This window comes from Strix uralensis, chromosome 3 (assembly GCF_047716275.1).
Source record: "Strix uralensis isolate ZFMK-TIS-50842 chromosome 3, bStrUra1, whole genome shotgun sequence".
NCBI classification, from domain to species: domain Eukaryota; kingdom Metazoa; phylum Chordata; class Aves; order Strigiformes; family Strigidae; genus Strix; species Strix uralensis.
This window is the reverse complement of record NC_133974.1, coordinates 2,381,694-2,403,303: the sequence shown is the minus strand read 5'-3', so window position 1 is coordinate 2,403,303 and position 21,610 is coordinate 2,381,694. Positions and strand designations below refer to the sequence as shown.

The following is a 21,610-nucleotide window of genomic DNA, read 5'->3' as shown; positions in this document are numbered from 1 at the left end:
TCTCCCCTTGCAAGCGACTCCCCTTCAGGCAGCCAATCTAAATGCAAATTATAATCAAATGGCAAAAGCAAGAGTTTTCTGGATGATACTGAAAAAGTGAAACTAGGGACAAAGTATACATATTTGAGAACAACCCTCCTCTTCTGGAAAGACCTGCTGATCTCATATTGCTTTTTCATCCTGAACATACATAAAAATTAAAAGTGTAACTTGGTTCTCATTTACAGTCATATTATTTACCTATACCGCAAAAAGAGCACCATCTTCTTCCATTTGATTGCCCTCGGTGTTAAAACAAGGGGCTGAACGTTCCTCTACCAAGTTACAGAGAGAAGATATCTCAGAGATGTTTCACTCACAATGGGAGCATCCCATCAGCAAAGATACTAAATCAGAGCAATAATAAAGCCCCAATTGGACTTGGCAGAACAAACAGCACTTCTACATTTTCAGGAGGAAATTTCTCCTTGGAATAGAGTTGTTTGTGTAAGTCAGAGGAAGACAGTGTTATCACAGGATGGTTATTAGGAGGCAGAGATATAAGTCTGTTGTCAGCACAAGAAGCACCATTCTTGTGGCATAAAAGCTTTTTTGAAGAACACTTAAATCCCGACCCCTACCTGGAGCACATATTAAGTCATGCGCTTTGTCAGCACTGATTAAAACAATGTACTAATGGCAAATCTGAAAATAACTAATATTAGAAACTGCACTGTTCAGAAAGTAGAATGCACAAAGGAGAAACTAATGATTAAAACAAAGGCCAAAAATCTGACAACCTGACTGTGGCACAAGTCTGCAAGCAAGTCTCAGAGGGGACTTGCTCTAACTACCACAAGCAGCTAAACACCAAAACTACCATTCCCAAGAGGGGCACGCATCCTCGGAGGGATGCAGCTAATTAACAATATAGCTATGTACACGCTCATTACACGGGTGAAGAGCTTAGCACTTTGTATGTTTTGAAAGTACATGCTACAGGAATATTCATAGAGCAGAACCTCGCTAATTAACACTAATAACCGAGAGACCACTTCTGCAAATGGCTGGATTTTATGACTTCACCAGCAAGAGAACATGCGAAGCTGGGAAGCCAGAGAGACAATGCCGCCCCGTCAGGCGCCTGGCTTGCTTCTCTGGATATCTGTAATTAAATAATTTATCATTGTGCCTCAATGTCTGTGAGTGAATGTGCAGACTGTAAATAAAGCACCTCTTATTATGCAAGGCCCTGCTAAATCTGATTAGTAGAGTTTGACTGCCCATCGAAAGAGGTCATTAAATTAAAAAACACAACCCTGACTACCTTCTCTCAGAAGCTTTTCCCATGGGACAGCATTTCAGAGAACTCACCAACCTCTTTTTCAGCTGTTCTGACATACTTCGTGGCTAAACAATTACTCACAGATCTATTGTTTTATACAGCAAAACGCTGGCTTTCAATCCTCAATCACAACTTGGAATTGCTAAGGCTCCCTTCTCCTCTTCCTGGTGACACAAGTCTTGGTGCGTGGCCACGTGGTGGGTCTTCTCCAGCAAAAGGAGACCGAGGGCCCGACTTACAGTGTGTTACCACACCAACCCCACGCGGGATCAACCTGCAAACAGTGAAAAAAAGGAAGAAGCCCTTCCAAAACAAGCACATCTTTTCTTTTCCCCCAATTCGGACATTTCCACACCGCAGTTCACAGTACAAGCCTGCGAACAGATGTCCTGGCAGAAGCGGCGAGCGGCAGCGCTGGGACGCAAACGAGCGTTGAGGCACGGCAACTCGGGGAGACGACTCTGCCGCTCCAGAAAACACGTCGTGCGAGCGCGCGGCGGTGACGGTGCCACGCAGCCACCCAGGATTTCACACCCAGCCACCATGTGCAAGCGTAATCTGATTTAGCAGTTGCATTCCGATTTCAGCTGTCAAACCACAACCACGGGACGTTCGCTGCAGCAGCGTGCTTGCAAACCAGAGCTGTTCCTGTAGCAAAGCTATTTCCTCCCAGAACCAAAGGTCTGAACTCCAAAACAGCGTATCCATACATCAATGCCCAGCCGCCACCCGCACACTGCTGCACACAACCTCAGCCACCAACTTAACCAAGAAGTTAGGTGCCAGCGATACAAAGATTTTCCTTTGGGTGGCAAAAACTTCCAACAACCACTTGAATTTTGGAAAAGGAAGGAACAAAACTGGAAATATTTCCCCTTGCAAACTGCTTACTTAGCTGTACAATTCAAGACCATGCTAAACTTACTCAGCATTATTTTTTATTTTTCCCCCAAAACACTTTCTATCATCACACACACTGACACAGAGCCTGGGGCTTCCCCCGCTAAAGCTCAGGGTTTTCCCTTTGCAAGAGTTCAGGTTTATGCACGCCAAAATGGTCTGTTCAGCAGTCTTTTCTTACTGCCTTTTGTGAGAGGCTTCATGCTATGAAGAACGTGTAGAAATGCAAAGCAGAAGTCCATACAAAAAGAAGCCAGTGTGTGAGGTGGTTTTGTCTTAAAAAGAAGGGAGGCAGGAATGACTTATCGCCTCATTAAAGAGCTCCAGTCTGCATTTTTATTAGATATATTTAGACACTAAAGGTTTAAAAAAAAAAAAAACGAAAAGAAAAAACATTAAAGCAGTTATATTCTTAACATATGGCCCTGGATCAGTCACATGGATATAAACGAAAATAGGCACAGCAGATTCTCTAAACACAGGCATGGAAATCACTTTAATGGTGCACATGACCTAGAAAATCTCAAGTAATACCAATCCACACAAAGGTGTGACAGGATTTAGCTACTGCAGGGCTGTGTCTTGTCCCCATTCTCCTGCATCGCATACACCTGTGCATATCACCGACACAACAGAAGACAGGAAGAGTAACTCCTGCTTGCTCTTAATGAACATGCACACACACTAACAAACCTTTTGTATCCTTCTTTATAAGGAAAAGAAACTGCTCTCGGAACTGCCTTTGGGCAAAAGGTCCAACTAATGCTGAACCTCACAGCATACCTCAGCACACCGCATCTAAGGTGTCTCAGCACTTGCTTGAACGTGGCTTGGAAACACACCAACACTAGGCAAGATCTTCAGCCCTCTTGCACTAGGATCTCACCACACCCTGTAGTTAAGATATTTCTCTGTTCTCTGATTTAATTACACAGAGTTTAAAGAGTCTGCAAGCTGATCAATGCAGTGAAAAGGCAAATCATGCTGTATTCATTTTTCAGTGGAGAAACTGAGGCACGAAAGAGCCATATTCTGGCTAAATTCAATTCCTATCTCAGTGGTAAAACTGAGCTGATATCCCAGCCAGCAGCCTCTTCACTATCAAGTGCCTTTTACAGCACTGTTGTATCCCAGTGTCATCCCAGGCAGCTCCCTCACGCTGTGGCCTCCATCCTGCAAGAAACACGCAGCTCCAAGAGAAAACTTATTTCAAAATCAAGAGGCAACGTATATAATTCTGGCCCGCACAAAGTACAAATTACTAATGTAAATGATATCTCCCTAGCTTAACGGCAATGATCAATTATAACCAATCGTATTACGTGGACACTTGCACTGAACAAAAACAAGGCGGCACACCCAGAGCAAGCATGCCTTGCAACCACTAAACACACGTTTCTGTGCTGTACGTGGGCAGCAACTGCTGTCCAGAATATTTTAACAGCAGAAACTGCACTGCTTGCTGTAGAAGGAAAAAAAAAAACCAAACACCACAACACACACAAAAAAATGAATACATTCCTCCTCCTAGTCAAAGCCAGAACATAAGAAACAAGCAATATTATTATTTCCACACAAGAAGGAAAATAAGAACACACATACAGAAAGAAACAAGCCTCCAAAACTGGAATTGAAAAATAGTTCAGGGGCTTCTGTGCAGGGCTGCAACCTCACAGCAAAAGTCAGGAAAAGCAAAAACTACAGATAAGCCAACTTCAGGGCTGATGCACATTGCAGAACCCATAGCACCCCCTCCTCTGCCCCCTTCCCCCAAACCCCCCTGCCCAGCACCCCAAGAGCAGTGAGGCTAGCTGCAATATGACTGGCTCCATTTCAAGTGCTGGCTTCATTTCTGTCCCCCACTAGTAACCCCCGTCACAGCCCGCAGCAGTGTGTGCACCCCAAAACCAGTGCAGAGTCTGGAGTAGCAGGTGCCCTAAAACCTTCACATCCTTCAGCGCGTGACCGCATTTGCCTTTCTGCAGCGGCCACTGTTACAAACAGAATAAAAACCATTTTCCCACCTTTTGCATCAAGCACGACACACATCAACGCCGTCAGTGAATGCCAGTCCACCCACCTGCCCAGAGACACTCATCCACGAGAGGTACACCATCCCCTCCATCCCAGGAGGATGCATCCAGCGTGTCCAGCCCAGTACCGGCCCTGGTTCCCCAGCTGGGATAGTGCCAGACCCAAAATCCTTGAAGGTTGCAGGAAAACAAACCTTTAGCAGGAGAAGAACGGAGCTCTCACCCCACTGTGTTTCCTTCAGATAGCGGAAGCATGGCTCAGACACACTCACTCTTCACGGACAAGTAAAAGCACTTTAAGGAGAGCTTTTTTCCCTCCCTTCACTTTGTTTTAAACGGCTGAAGAATTTCCTCTGTGAATGCTCCCAATTGTGGCTCACGCTGAGTTATTTTTAAAAGCAGAGAACCAGATTTTCAGGACCCTGAATGAGGAAATGCAAAGCTTTTATTAAGCAATAATAGCCCAGACAATGGTCACAATTTCCCAAGGGTCTGAACACCGCAGCTGACAATAAGCTTTATTCCTCCACAAAACCCCCTTCACGGGCTCAGAGGGTTTGCTTTGTATGATCTAGGCTCAAGTTAGAGACTTAAAACAAAAAGCTCTGTGGTCGTTTTCAGTGTGATTTCCTCCACCGATGCACATCTGATCAGAGATAGAAAACCACTGGGAAAAGACCCTTTGCACTATCTCGTTCCCCTCTTTGCTTGTGCAGCAAGACCCCCTCCAAGCTCGCTACCAGGACATCACCCCATCTAGCTGGACCCTTCCCTTGTGGATGGATCACAACTGACAAACTGCTCAATCTTTCCAGGGTCAGGAGAGCAAAACAAAGCCCTTCAACTTTCTTCATTGATATTTGAACCATCACACAATGACTCACTAAAATGGCCAGAAACATGCTTCAAAACCTCAGAACTGCTACCACGTGGTATAATCAGATCCAGCAACCACATCAGCTCTTCCTTCTGAGAAAGAGGAAGCTACAACTACGAGGAGTTTGTACAGTTTCCAAAACTACCCAGCACCCAAGGTCTGGCCTTGCGTAAGCCACTTCTCAGTCAACAAGGTGTCGCGGTTGGCCACAACCGCTTACCATCACACCTAAACTAGCTGGTCTGGCTCTCTCTACAGCTAGCAAAAGCAGCAGGCACTTCTGGGGCACATAAAACTTGATTGGTTCAAGATGTCTACTTAGGACAAGATGAACTGTGCTACAGAAATTATTGGTTTTCCTCTGCTGACTATAAAGCAGACCTCGGAGGAAGAAAAAGAAAAAACCCTAAACAACTTTGTAGACAACTACATCTGTACAAAAGAGTCCCAACCTATATGTCTTGCACTCAAATGCTGCCCTCACCTTAAATAGCAAAGAAGCCAACACCATAAATTCATTAGTTCTTCAAACCAAAACCAGAGTATTTCTACCCTCCCATCATCCCCCCTCTTCTTTGTCCCAGCAAAAGCACGGTGTGGCCACGCAGCAAACTGAGGTTACAACTAACCTCTCAAACAAGAAGAAAGCTTAGATTCAATCCAATCACTTCCCTATCTGGTCTACCACACAACCAGGAGAGACCACAGGACCTCTTTCTTCCAGCTTGCCACAACTCCAAGGGGTTGTGAAAACATTTCCTAATCTTCTGCATCTGTCAGTCAGTCTATAACCAAGAGAGTTTATGTGCCCAGAAGGAGAAAACACTTCAACACCCTTCACAAATACCTGCGACACTCCTGCTGCCGTACACCCTCACCAAAACAGCCGCCACAAGCTGCAGAGGCAAGATACATGTGCCCACTGCGACTCTGTCCCCCTTCCACTGCTCACAGAGGTAGACACTGGAAAATGGTTTCACGTTTGCCTACAACCTCCTAAGGGAGAGAAGGAAAAGGTGTTTAGAGGATTTAATTCAAAAATATGCTTCATCCCCTTCCCTTTTTCAACCCTGCCTGTAAAATCAGACATAAGGCAATAACCTCTATCATCCTTTGCCTTTTTTACTGTAAACCTCAAGGACTCTCAACCCAATGTAATCCCTGAACTTGGCTTAAAATGCTATTGAAAAATTATTAATAATCTGCTTGTTTGTAAAACGGCTTGTTATATGTGCAAGCAACTGCATGCTCCGTCCAGGAAAGTATGCAGAAATTCAGCATATGTTCAGAAAATGGATGTCCTCAGAAATTGAGGATGCCAAACACACTCAGATATTGCCATTCAGAGAATTCACAGAAGCACTTTTTGTGCAGCAACACCTGTAAATCAAAGTACATTATTTTCTACCCTCATAATCAAGAGATTTGCTAGATTATCTAGAGATCTGTCTGATCATGACAGACAAAGCTGTTGAACCTCACGCAGCTGCCTGAAACACGCACTCAGGCAAAGAGCTTACTTGTGACACCGAACAATAAACGAAGCCCCTTCAATGCTCACTTCCAATTAGCAAAACTCTCGGTGTGACAAGGGAAGAGCCCATCACAGCAAGAGGAGTGGCCACAGGTGACAAATGTGCATGCCAGCAGCCGCTGCTTGGCAGAAGAACTGCAGTCCCCGTCTAACAAAGTGAGGATCAGAGGCAGACTGCAGTCAGCACTTCATCTGCAGTCAATGAGAAGCCAGAGAGACTGGAATATCGTTAGGACAGACAGCAGAACTTAAAAAAGCAGCCTTGACAGCGAGCGTAGCCTCAATTAACAAGCTGTATTTGTAAGGCCAAACTCCAAAATGCTCCACGGCATCCAATCATCTAACTGTTGCTTAAAGACATACCATTATAAGAAGGAATGTGGTATCAGCTGGCGGAACAACTAATCCTAGCCAGATGCTAAAACTACCAGCAAATAGATCAGTCATATAACCTACACCATTCAGGGCCCTCCACCAGGCAACAGTCACGCACCACCACTCATGCACCTGTGAAAATGGTTTGAGAGGTTCCTCGCAGTCCCAAATCCGTTTGCCAAATGAGACTTCATTTTGTGGTTCAGGGGAAGGCAAATCACAACCCACCTCATTGCTGAGAAGCCTTTTCATTACTGTCTTTCCAAATCATGTTATGCAACAAGTAATTCACTCCTACACATGTAGAAGCAAAAATGCCCTTCAGCATTAGTAACAATTCTAGATTACTATAATATTAATAGAAACAAGATCATGGAGATTTATACAACTCTGCAAATTACTTAAGCAAAAAAGTACAAGGTCAAGTTAAGACTCCTTTCCTGCTCTACCCTTCATGCCTGCCTCAGAGTACACACAACAAAATTAAATACAGCCCTTAACTTTCAGATGCAGTATAAGAGCTATTTATTGACCTATGGGAGATCCAAGCATGTACCAAGGATAAGTTATTCCAGGTACTTTAGGAGACACTGCTCTCAAAAGATAGTGGTGACAGATACCATCTTTGGAAAGATTTCAGGACTGTATCGTACTGAGCCTTCATTACCATCAATGACCTTTACAGTAATACAATAAATATTTTCACACATAATGATTTTGCTGCATTACATTTGCTCTCTGGGCTACCGAAGACCAGCTCGGAACTGATCAGTTGTAGGCATAAAGCTCCCATGAAGCTGAAAGCTACAATGGACATCTTATTGCCTGCATCAAAACTGCAGCAAAAAGCTGGGGGGGATGAAGAGAAAAAAAAAAAAAAGGCGTCTTTAAAAAAAAAAAACCACAACTCATGAGCTCACCATTTACATAAGCTTCCACCAGATTCACAGCACCAACAGTGAGATCCCTGCAGTCACTCAAGCAGGACTGGTCCTGAAGCCGCATCTTGATTGTTTTCAATGCCACGATTCATTTAAGCCAGCAACAAACCTCTCAAAGATAACCTCAAAACCCACAAGCTTCCCAGGAGTTTGAAGGACAGGCTGCACAGTAGCTCTGAAACAAGAGGGAAGTTGCATGTTTGAGCTCCAGTTCTGCCATCAGCTCATTCGGATGACTCGTAGGACTTCAGACACCTCTTTGAATCTCCATCAGTGCTTCGTCATTTTGCAGCTACACCTCAAAAAACATGTGGAGTTGTCCATATCTCTTCAACCCAAGGAAAGGAGATGCCACGGTGTCTTTCTAGATACCCTTATCTCTGCAGAGGGTAAAGCCTCCACAGAACACACGAAGCCAGCAGATACCAGCACTGTGTCTGCTGATCTACACCGAAACCTCAGCCAGCCAGATTGTCTCATTTTTTTGGATCTCATTTTCAACAGATTAAGAAAAATTATCCCAGGGGTATGGCAATGGACCAGAACGCAGGAGATCATTTCAAGACATCTGTAATAGCACACAATTAACAACAACTCCTCAATTTTGTCTTATGACCTCACTCATTAGGAAGAGTTTTTATTACCCTCAAATAACATCTTTACAAACACTCCCCCCCACATCTCTGCCAAGTCTTTCCTTACTGCCATTATAAGCCTGAGGCTTCTCTTTCCTCCCCTTGAGATGGAGTCAAGGTAAGATCTTAATTTCCTCTACCATCTGCAATGAAACTGCTTATACATACGTGCCAAACAAGCTAGAATTACACCATTAATTTCAGCTTAGTCAGCTCACGCTACAGACTAAGTCAATATTTGACAGATATTTAGCAAGGACTACAATTTATTTAAATTCAGCACATTGTGCCCACAGGAGCTGATATAGCAAAGGATGAGAGACAGCAGGACACACTGCTTGGGATTTGGGGGACAAACACTATATAACCACGGACTTCTTTCGGCTGGAGACCTCCTCTTGTCAAAAAAAAGGGGTTGAGGGAATAGAAGGACCAGTGTCTCCCGAGATCAGACCTCCAAACCAGGCCTGCTTCATGAGAAACAACCAGCCTTCTTGCGAACAACGCTATAGCGAGTGAGAACATCTCATCTTTCAGAGAGGCAGGGTTGCTAAGGCAATCAGACAAAAGGCCCGTTGTCTGCACCAGTCCACAGTTTCTCAACACATCCCCATCACTGCTGGCTATAGGGCAGTTCAGCCCACAGGAGAAGTTCCAGCTAAATCCAGTCTCCATCGCCAAAACCATGCGTCTTTGAGCAGTTCTTGAAAGCAGTTAATGTTTTCTGGTATCTTCACAGCTGCTCCACAGCTGGCAGAGAACAGGGAAATTCTGAGGAAAAGGATTTATGTGAAAATAATGCCAAAGAGGAGAAAGTCAAGTCAGCAAGCAGAGTGCGAGGAATAAAATCATAACAAACAGAACAGATTAAGCACAACTCCACCATAAATTGCAACCAGCTCACTACTCTTACTCTTCAACAGAAACCGTGGAAAAAACAAGAAACTATCAATTGCAGGACAGTCTCTCGGCTTCCCACCCCCTTCTGCAATTTTTATAAGCTTCTGAAATCCAGTTGTTTAAAACAAGCACATCCCAGCAGATATTGATGCTGTGAGTCAGCAACGTCTCTTCACAGATGTGATCTCTCCCAAAGTGACTGTTTTCCAGAGCAACATCTCCAGACCAAGCGCAGCGTCAGCGCAACTCGCTCCAAGTTTTCTGCCAGCGCTGTTTAGAGGAAGAAAAACTGCTGAAACCACCCAGCATGCCAAGTTGGTTAATGACATTGCAAAGAAATAGGTTTACCCCAGATTGTGTCAACTTTTAATATGAAGCTGCTCCAAGTTAGAAGACTGACATTTTTTGCTTTTCAATATAAAAAGCTAGAGAAGATAGAAGCAATTCCTTTAACTGCCACTTCAATTTCTCACGATAGCATCTTCTTCCCTCCTCCATCATCACAGGCAGGTACTAAAGCTTCTGGATTTCTCTAACCCTGCTGCATGTGCTGGTTCATCCTGCTAGCTGGAAAAGCCCTGGGAAATGGTGCCAAAATTGAAGATTAAAGGAATAGGTCAGGGAAGAATCCCAATAAACAGACCATCCCTGGGAGCGGGGGAAGTGTTGATAGAAACCTCCCTCTTACACAACCAGGCACGGTAAGTCCCCTCCTGTCAGCAGCTATACAGCATTACGCAGGTCAGAGCTGCCACCAGCAGAGGAAACTGCTCATAAAAACAAAGCTACATGCATGAAAACAGTGCTCCTTGTTTTGTACGTAATTGTCTGGGAGAGTCCAAACACCAAAATAAACAGAGCGTGGAGCCTCCCACCTCGCAGCATCCCTGGGACCTTGCGGGGAGCTCATCTTGCTTGGCGAAGGGAAGATGCCTGCAGAGACACACGATCCAAATTCAGAAGAAATCCTGTTTCGCAGCGCTGCAGCTCACCAAGAGATGGTTTTGGTTTGGTTTTTTTAATTCAGTCACTGGGTAAAACTTAAAACCAAAAAGATACATATCAAGGTTTATAGCAAGTTTCCCCTTGCCCCTGGACAAACTCTTCAGCTACAGAAGCTGAAGGAAATCACCCCAACAGCAGTGGACACACATATGTACCCTGCATTTGAAAGCACAAAGAACAAAGCTCTGCTGAATCTGGGAATTAGAAAGCCTGACAGATTTAACTCTGGTTTATCCCCTGGCAAATTAGCTACTGTTTAAACATGGAGCTTGGGCATTACATCATCTGTTTGCAGGGGATTTTTTTTTTTTTTTTAAAGCTAAATCATTCTTGTGTTCACAGCTTGAGGAACATCATTCATTCCTAACAGACTCAACAAAAGGAAGGGGTGGATCAAACTTTTTGCAGGAGCCCTGCAAGCTGGGAAGCACACACCTAAACTGCTTTGCAAGTTCAAACAGTAGATGATCTTATCTGGAATTTAGCAGGAAGTACAGAGTGCCCCTCGGGTTTGTCGATTCAGATTCAAGGATGAAAAGCCCACTTTTTCAAGTTATGATGTGCAAAAACCAGCCTGATTGGGAGGGCTGAAATCACACACGCTTGTGCTCGCCCACCTCCAGTTCAACGTGGATCTAATGAGAAACGTGGTTGGGTCCCATTTGATTTTTCCACTTATTTCTGTCATCTATGCAAATAAATCCAGCATTTCAGTCCTCCTAGATACCACGCTGCCTTCATGGACCAGACTGAGAGGCAGGGAAGGACCAGCTGCAAACTGAGCTACTGGAGATATTTTCTGTGTCTCTTCTGTTGTTCCAGTTTGGACACTCATGTTGGAGACTTACTTACCCTTGAGAGACGCTGATCTCTGTCAGTGCAATTTTGTATCTCAAAACGTGGCAGAACCCTAATTCTGCAGCACCTGCTCTTTGATGCTTGTTTCACAGAGCTTTCTTTGCTGGATTTGAAGGACCAGGCTCTCACAAGCCTCTCGAAGTACAGCTTCAGAAAACACAGTGCAATGGGCTCTCCTGTGAAAACTCATACTTAAATGCTGAGCTGATCTGAGAGATTTCACACAATCTGTTTTTCCGACCCTTCGATCTCAAGAGTTGTCAGATTTTAGAGAGGAAAGAGGAAGAATGCCAGAAGAGACTTTTCAAAAGGGCAAAAGGAGGAACCATTGGTCTCATCCCCAAGAAAAGCAGGTTTGTCACAAACACAGTTTGTGCGGAGTGAAGTCCTCTCAAATGTCAGACATTTTCCTACATACCAAACCCACAGTGGGCTGTGATCACAATCCAGTGACATCAAGGAACAAGATTTCACAGGACTTTTGCCAAAACTTTGTAAAAAAGCGTTATTTCTTTTTCTAAACCTGGTAAGGTTCTATGACCTAATCACATTACAACCTCTTAAACTAAAAAAACCAAACCCACAACCAAAAAACAAACAAAATCCAACAAACCACAGCCCTTTCATCATCATACCTCTAGACATTCAAAAATACAGGGAAAATTTTCTCCTTAGATTAAAATAAATAAATAAAGCATTATTTTGAAATAACACCAAGGACAAGCAATTCGGGCTCAAAAAAACCCAAACCAAAACAAAAAAACCAAAACCCCCCAAAGTTTCAGAAAACTACATCTGTGGAAGTCCTGTTAAAGACAGCTTAACCTTTAAAAAAGGCAGAACTGTAATGCAAACAGTATAGGCTTTGCTGTCAGAATGTAATTAAAAAACCCAAAACAACTCGATTCTGCTCTATATTGAGATAGCCAGGAGCTGATCTGGGAGAAAGTCAAGCAAACAAATTTTCTCTCCGAGATTCCAAAAGGTCACTGCAAACAATTACTAAAATGTAATACTGAAAACAACATATGCCAGTTCTTTTTTTTCATTTTAACAAGATATCTTTACTGCTCTTGTTATTACTTGGAAAGAGTAAGAATCCCAAGGATCACATAGCTGGTTAAATAATTACATGAATACCAAGGAACCATTAAAACTGCATTTCAAAGCAAGTAGGCTACACAACTGTTTCTTTCCTCTTCCTCTCCCTCTGCTTTTGCATAACGCAGTTCCCAAAACAGATCTCATCTGCAGTTAAACTTGGGCCAGAATGAAGACATTCCTTCCCATGTATGGGAAATAAGGGAGATGATTAATTTCACCTCTTTATAACAGAAGAGCAGAAGTCATAGCAAGACATCCTTGGAATAAAAAGTCAGGCAATAAAAAGAAGCGCTGAAGTCTGAAAAGATCTGTACTAATACCACATGTCTTTCCAGTTGTCTCGCTACCAAGCAGCCTTCAAAACGGGGCATTTTCTTCTTTCAGTGCAACTCCAGTCCCCATTAACAGGAACTGCATGTGTCAGCACAAACCTCGGTTTCACCCAGCAGCATGCAGGAACTGAAAAATGAGCATCCTATCCCAGTGACCTTCATAGTCATATACAACAGCGAACTATTCTTGTCCATTCAGCGTGTTCATTTATAACAAGTCCCCCCGCTTCATTAAATTACCCTCGTCGGTCCTGAGCAGACTCTACAGTTGCAGTAAAGATAAAAGAGGGCTGGAGCAGACCTCTGACACAGCGCAGCAGCTCCGTCACCATCCCCACTACCTGTTCTGCATCTGCCCAAGCCCTGCAATGCTCAGCCACTCCTACCACTGCCAGGGGCCAAGCACACACAGGCATTGCCCCCGCTAAGCAGCAGGTACCCATCCTACCATCCCTTCCAACAGCAAAGGAGCAGCAAGCCCAGCTTCTCACTGCTCTGCCTCTTGCTTTGCCCTCTGAGTAACAGAAACAGACTAGCTCCTACTGGGCATCTATCCCTCATAGCCTTAGGGCAGCAAAATTCAGAGTACCAGAGCTGGGCAAAAATATCAAAATACAGAGATACTCCCTGCCCCTGCTAAGTGAGTGGGTTTCCTCCTCAGGCACTGCCAATGTTCATCTCTCACGTCTTGGGAGAACCAGGTTGGACTCAAGACAGGAATATCCTAATGGAGGAACATTAAGACAGTAAACTAACAGTAAGAAAGGGGAGAAGGGGCACCTAGCAACTTCTCCGCCCCATCCTACTGCTAAGGGAACCCCCCACATCCCCCCCAAAAAACCCACAAGCAGTTTGCTGTTGAATTATCAAACTGAATCACTTCACTGAGGCATCATATAAATGACAAGGACTGCAGAGCTGAGAGAGGGAAAGGGACCAAGGCCACCCCCTCCAGCAGCAAGGTATGAAATCAGTTCAACCATGCCATGAATCTCAGATCTAAAGGTCGGTGTCAACAAGTACTGGGCAGTACTTCCCTACATCACAGTAGCACTGCACTACATTCAGATACTATGGAAACATTAATCTCTACTTCCTAAAGATTTATAAAGCACAGAAGCAGGGGAAGGCAACAGAAGAGCTCGGGTGTAATCCCCTTTCACCCCAAAAGGCTCCACATAAACATACAAATAGTCCGTACCCAGTATGAGTTAACACAGCGCTCCCGCAATACACACACACCAGCTCCTCGTAAACAGGCTAAGAATAGGTACAGGGACAGCAAAGCGACCAAGCAAGACACCCCTGCAAAGCAGCATTAAGCGGCAAGAAACATTCACAATACTGCTTTTGCTTTAATCAGTTTTAAGAAGAGGAAATTCACTTTGCTGCTTTTTATAATACCTACTCTATTACATTTGTCAAACAGCTGCCACATTCTGTCCCAGATAGAGCTGCTTGCAGTGGTAACCAAAAGGATTGCCGTGTCTGCGCATGTATTATAGATCAGAGATGCATATTAGAACAGGCTCGAGATCTGTCTAGAGATTACATGTCACTCCTTCCAAGTCAGTGGAATTATACAGAGACGCAAGTCGGTGCAAAGCCTGGGTCGTACTTGTACAAACTACTTCGGAAGATGCTCTGGGCCTTGCTGCCCGAGAAATGTTGTCTGAAGCACAAGCTCACTAAGATAGACATTCGACGGGTGCAAAACCATCTTCTTCCCCGACAGCTCCTTTGACAAGGAAGAAATAATTGTGTTGCTTGGCCTTTCTAATCAAAATCACTGTCCCAGCAATGTAAAAGTAATTTCCAGAGAAAGAGCAGGTCTGATTCCTGAAGGGTGGGGGGGAATTAGCTTCTGTACAAAAGCCTTGAGATACCTGCCAGCTCCAGCTCAATCGTTACTCCTAACTAACTACACCCTTGAGACACTTGCAAAAGGCTTCCTGCTATTCATCACTGCCACAAAGTGAAAACAAAGTCAGAAGACCCTGGAGGCAAATGTGAGAAACCAACTGCAAGACTTCTTTGAATCTTTTTATTATTTTCATTAAATCTTAATTTTGGTCAAGAATTCTAAGATCAACATCAAAAATAACACTTTGTAGATGTTACTGATTTACAGCTGAGGAAAAGTAGCCTCAAACCTGTTTTATAGGTAAGAGACATAAGAAGTTTGCAGACTACAAGAGCCCAACAACAAAAAACCAAAGAGCTTCTGGGTCAGTCAAATCTCACCTGCTCCGCTAGAAAGGAACCACGTCAGAATCAACTCTGTGTTCTGCTTTTAGTAAGATCAACGAAATAACAACCACCCCGCATTTTTTTTTTTTTTTTTTTTTACAAGATCCTTACAAGGGCAGCTCTTGCTTTTCTCCAGGTCCTTGTTTTTGTTTCCTGATGCACGGTTGAGAACTTGCAAGGAAAGGCTTAACAACAGCTAATTGTCAGACGCCACAGTAATTAGTGGCAACTTTCCAACGCATCCATCTCTGGCTGGTTTTCCGATAGCTGGCTCCTCCTCAATCCCCACATTAAAATGAAGGTACACAAGGTAGGCGGCACATTCATTTACAAGTACCAAGGTCTTCCCAGGAGAGATGCCTAAGGAAAGAAATATCTTACCTAAACAATGCATCAGTTGGGTTTTTTTCTTCCCATTTGCTAGGGGACTGCTATCTTTATTAATAATCTGCAAATGATGTTAACCTATTCACTGACATATATTATTAGATGTACAATGCATTTCTGTGAGTCAGTAGGCTTCTGTATCGCACGTTGGCTCTGGCCAGCGAGTTACCTCTAAATGAGGAAGAAGGATCATACTGTCCTGTCTTCTGCCCACCTGCTGGTTACACATCGCCGCTTTGATGTTACTACTCCACTTCTATCAAAGGTTTCCGGCCTATTTTATTTGCAGACCCTTACAAGCTTCCCCGCAGACACAAAGGCTCCCAATAGCGAATTCGGGACTGCTTTGCTTAGACTTTACAGACCCCTTAGAAAGAGGCTCACACTATTGCTCTATATATTTAGGCTCTGCTCTCAACTCTGAGGCTCCCTACTTGTTTGGCAGCTCTTCTTGTCACAAGCTCCAACGCTTTCATGCCAACCTTTTCCAGGCGTCATCTGCATGTCAGCAGTACTCCACAGCATATACTCCACTCAACACCAACACAATCCAGAACACATCACTTCCCACTAAGTGCCTACACAGAGCAGACCTGCAGTATAATTACTTCCTCATGCCCATAATAGAAACACTGGAAGACGTGTACAAATTTCATCCCAACGCACTCCTGCATTACATATGATGCGGAGGCATTTAATCAAGGGAGAAGATGATAAAGAAGTCTTTCCCACATTCAGTGACGTGCTTAATTGCATCACATTCAAATCTGGACCCAGAAGGTGGGGTACATACGGGGTGGGGAACAGAAAAGCTTATCTTTGCATTGAAAATTGAGATGTGTTGATGGGACAACAGAGGGGAGGGTGTTGATGGTTTGAATTGTACTGACTTTATATAAGCAGAGGACCCAATTTCTACATTAAGTTGCCAAACTTGAATTCATCATCTATTTGACTGGAGTTCAAAAGTTCTCAACCTGTCAAGAAGCATTCCTTAAGGAAGACAACACATGCATAGAACAACTTATTTCCTGCTCAACGGCGTTTTGGCTTTCAAATAAATATAATTCACTTCCAAATGGATTCATAGATGACCAACATACTGGCATAGATTTGAGATTATTACATAGCTCCACAATCCTTTCGTGTTACACAGAAGACCTAGCACAAAACAGCAAGAAAGCTCAGCCTACAGAGTCAGATGCCAGAATATACGCTTCACCAAAACAACGCTCATACCAAAACACAACAGGAATGGAAACAAACCTCAGGCCACCTGCACTGCCACTATCCCTACAAAGAAAGTCAGATAAGAAGATACCTGCAAGTATTTTGAATCATAAAAGAAAGTATTTTGTGAAACAAGGCAGATAAAAGGCTAATCAGCTGGAAACTGTACATTAAAAATGAAATAAAAATGTTACTTGTGCAGTGGAAAATGTTATTAGCATTTTTTATTAGAAGAAACTTGAGAGGGCTTCTTACATTCATGGGTTAATCCCATGTTCTGATACTACTCTCAGGCAGCCATTTGCATTAGAGAAGTGACACACTTTCTTAATGTACCAAAATTCATGGGCAAGGGGGAGGGCAGGGGGTAGGCAGAGAAAACACACCCCCCCAACTCCAGGCAATGAGATCCCAACCATTTAAGAAACTGACTGTAAGGGCAGATATTCTGAGACTCATTAAAACATACGCCTTAAAAAAAAAAAAAAAAACCAACTCCTTTACATCCATTAGTGGTTACAGATTATCTGTGGGTTTGGAGTTTTAGGATCCCCTCCTCCCCGACAAACATAAAATATTGATTTGCTTGATTTACGAGGCTCAATTTTCTTTATTTCACTTGATTTTATCAATGAGGGACAGGTCACTTTATAGAGTTAGTGGTTACTTCAACATAGCCCTGAGAAACCGATATCTGTGAGTTAGCAGGGGCAGATGCCAGCAGAGGGAGCACAGCACACCTACACACTTCTTATAAGAAAGACTCGGTATCTTAAACTTCCTCAGCAAATGCTAAATTAAAAAAAATAAAGATATTGGAACTTGCTTTAGAATTGCTACAGTCTTGTAGGGAATGTCCAGCAAGTCAAGGCAGAAGCTACAAAAATGTCCTTTCAAATCCATCTGTGATATAGTCAGTCCTCTAAACTGCTCTTGCTGGTAACAAACAACAATTAATAGCAATGATTTCACAAAAATGGGATTTCAATTTGCACTTCAAAACCAGCCCTGCAACTGCAGTGTAATAACATCAATTTACCTGGTCAGCCAGTGCTCAAGGCTTCCTACGCCCAGGCAATCCAGAGATCGATTAGCTCTAAGTCACAGAGCTGTACATGCTTCTGTCTTTATCCTCCCTAACAAACCCCAAAACCTCAAACTGGCTTTCCACCTCTTCTTATGGAACATCCACCAACATCATTTGCATCTGACAAACAGCCATCTAATCGTCAGGAGCCAAACTCAACCACGACAATCCCCAGTAAAGAGTACTTTCAGGTACTCCAAGAAGAAAACTATGGGCTCTTTGCTTTTGAGGATATGTCTAAATTGCAACCACAGAACTGCAAGCATGCTTGTGCCAGCTCCAGCCCAGCAAGCACAGCCTGTGTCAGCAGGGGTTTTAAGAGACAACTGGAAGTCCCAGCTGTGTCCCCCAAATCCCACGTGAATGCTTGCCCTACTGCCTAGCCACATATTAGCACAGATAGGCCTACCTGTACCAAAATGGTGCAGATCTAAATATGCCTATGAGTATCACTTGCCTTTTTCACAAGGAAGCAAACAAAATCCCTACATATTTTGCCTGCTGGGTGGTTAAAACATAGGAATTCCAAGCTGGGTTCGGATTCATTCGTTACAGTAACAGCAAAAGTTCCACCCTGGGTTAAAACTCCGGAATTAGGAACTGCTTCAAAATGTTCAGTCTGTTTCTGCCCCAAAAAAGGGGTGTTTAGCACAGCTCACAGGTAGAGAAGTGGGACAACAAGCACTGGGAAAAATCTATCTGCTGACGAGGAGACAGGATTCAATGATCAGGAGGTCCCTTCCAGTTCAGTGTTTTTGTGGGGTTGCCAAAGCAGAAAAATTGCCTCTGGACTAGGAACCAATTCACATTCGACTGCTGTGATCTTGGCTTCAAACAGGGAGCATATGTGGTTAGCTGCATTTCCCACCCCAGTGAAATCATTATTGTGGGCAGGGGGAGGAATGCCCTGAGAAAACAGGCAAGGCAACTGGGAGAGGTGACAGGCATCCAACAGCAAGGAGGAAAAAAAAAAAAAAAAAAGAAAATTAAAAAAAAATCAGGCAGCAGAGACTGAAAGGAAAAAAGAACAATTACACACAGCCAGAAGGTGAGACAAACTCTAAAAAACTAAGATGATGGCATCATGGCATTTCAAGACATAATAGTCATGGAGAATGGACTCAAGATGGGCTCTGGCTCCACATACGCAAGCAAGCCCTGGGAATGCATCAATAACATTCAGCTCATCGGCTAAACAGTCCCAGAGATCCATGCTAAAAACATTCAGGGGAAGATGATGATGATGATCTTTCCCATCCCATCTTAACAGTACACAAACAACCCTCCAGTTTTCCCATATATCGTTGAGAAACAGTCTAAGTGAAGGCAATTCAACAATCATGTTTTTCTTGTTCTGCATATTTGCTGCTTTTGCTCTGACTTGACAACTGCCAAAATCCATCCTCACATGCAAACAAACATGAGAGCTAACAGTCTCCACTTGAAAAATTAGAGAATTTCAGAAAACTATTTTGGACTTCCCTTCTGGAACAAGACATCAAGAAGTTCAAGAACTGTCTGTACCACAGCTGAGCTGCCAGAATCTCAAATGAAGAGAGTCAACTACCCCGGCTCCACAATCTAACACTGAGCTGAACTGATGCAAACTCCTATTTCTGGAATGAAAAACTGAAAAGAGGAGGCATCCCAAAGCCATGAGCAAATACAGATAAAACTACATGTAACGACGGGACTCTCAGATGGCACATGAAGTTAAGGGATTTGTTGGGGGGAGAATACTTCTCTCCCCCCATCACCACATAATCAGATTGTGGTTAATTTGTGATGCTACTTCTGCATAGAAACTAGGTTAAGATCGCTCATTACTTGATAAAACCTGACAACGTACAAAACACACCCCGTGTTCCAAGAATCTTACTATCTTAAATACAATAGGTTTCTCCATGAAAACAGAAATATCTGTAAGATAATCACCTGCACGTGACATCTCTTTCAGGAAACAAAGCTTTTTAATCTTTATACAGATGTTAGATTTGCAGCCCGGAACACCAGAAATTTTAAAGCCAAGCTATCATATTGGGATATCAACATAAACAACTTATCAGGCACATGCATAAGCAACAACAGATCAGAAAGCAGTCAATGAGACTCTCAATGTTTGAATCTTAACACACACAGCAACAGAACAGCATATCTAGAATGCTTCTCGGCATCTTTGTGAATCCTTAATACCTTTTTAACCATTTCCAGCTCCTCCAAGCTCCAGATTGTTTGGGTTTGTACCAGCGTAACGGGGTGTTGGGCAATCAGCAGCAATGTATTAGTCCCGTACTGGTAAAATTTTTGATTGAGGAAAGACCCCTATGTTTTTGAGCAAGAAGAGACCTCATGTGGGGAAAACAGCTGGGGGGAAAAAAACCCCGAAAAACATGAACTTCAACTTCAGCAAACAATTCACAGGAGCACAATACAAGCATACCAGAAACACTGAGAAGCCCAGAGACAACAGCCTTGTCCTTTCTGTCCTCGCCATCTCATAAGGCAAAACCCCAGCAAGAGCAACAGGGAGCACACACAGATCCCGAGGAACTTGCTGCGGCGACGGCGAGTGCGAGGGCTTTGTCAAATTTCCAAGACACGGGACAACCCTGCGAGACAGCGACGAGCGCATCGGGGTCAGGGCTTTTGGTGACCCTCGAAACCGGACCGCTAGGCCTCAAGCCCCCACGCCAAAACCTTCCTCTGAGTGGGAGGAACTGGGCTGCACCGGCCGTGGGGGAAGCGACATCCCCCCAAAACGCAGGAGATGCTGCAGGCAGCCAGGGGAGAGGGGACAAGGCGGGGTCTGGGGGCCGCCTGCGCCCCGGCCCCTCGCAGAGTTACTTGGAAGAGGCAGGAGGGAGGGCAGGGGGGAGGCGGGAAGGCTGGAGCCTGTCAGCAGCGCCTGGGTTCCAGGTGCCGTCGCAACCCTCCTGCTATGAGGGACCCCAGCCTTGTGGGGACCCCCCCTCCCGCAGCACCCCTCGCCCTATGAGACCCCCACACTGTCCCTCACCCCGTGAGGGGCCACCCCGCCCCAGCGTCCACAGCCCTGAGAGACCCCCCCCCCCCTCACCGTGTCCCCCAGCCCTGAGGCGACCCTCCCCGCCGGGGACACCTCAGCCGGGCCTCCTCCTCCTCCTCCTCCTCCTCCCCCCCCCGCTGCCGCCACCACCTCAGGGGGCTTCCTCCGGTAAATGCACCGCTCCCGCCACTCACCCGGCCCCACGGGGGGTGGTGTGTGTGGGGGGGTGGTGCTACGGTCCACCCTACCTCTTGGCGCCCTCACTTCTCCCTCCTGGAGGAGCCGCGGTCCCGGCGCCCGCCGTGCCGCCCTCCGCGAGTGGCTGGGGGGGGAGCCATAGCCGCCGCCTTGTCTTCCCCGTCTGTCCGTCCGTCCGTCCGTCCTCCCCTGCTCCCCCCCCTCCCCCCCCCCCGGTCCGGACACAGTTGGTTTGTTCCGAGAAGCCGGCCGGTCTTCTCCCCTAAACCGCTGGATCTCTCACGTCTTCGGCCATTTCCGACCGAACCGGCGGAAGTTGCCGAAGTGGTGGCGGAACTTAACGGCCTCCTCCGAAGGGTGGGCGGAGATAGCCGAACCGGCGGCGGAGCCAGCCGAAGGGCTGGAGGGGCGGGGAGCCGAAGCGCGGGGGAGGAGACTCTTGGCTCCGGAATCTGCCGAGAATAGCCGAAACTCCCCAGAAAGGGCCCAAAGCTGGCGAGGGCTCGCACAGTTACCGCCCGCCCTCTCCCGGTTCCGAAGCGGGGGGAGCAAACCGAAGGGGAGCCCTGTCCCTTTAAATGGTGGAGGAGGCGGAGCAGCGGCTCCCGCCCCCCG

General features: G+C 45.1%; 1 protein-coding gene across 3 annotated transcripts in view; it reads right to left on the bottom strand.

The window, feature by feature from the left end:
- The window catches only part of EXTL3 (exostosin like glycosyltransferase 3), a 134,591-nt gene extending 113,388 nt beyond the window's left edge, over window positions 1–21,203 (bottom strand). Inside the window, exon 1 of one of the 3 annotated variants that reach the window (XM_074861324.1) lies at window positions 21,046–21,203. The gene's annotated coding sequence lies outside the window, so the exon portion shown is untranslated. Of the gene's footprint in view, window positions 1–20,991 lie in introns of all 3 variants that reach the window. The other 2 variants (XM_074861321.1, XM_074861322.1) reach the window with 2 other exon arrangements.
- Between the last annotated feature and the right edge of the window lie 407 nt (window positions 21,204–21,610).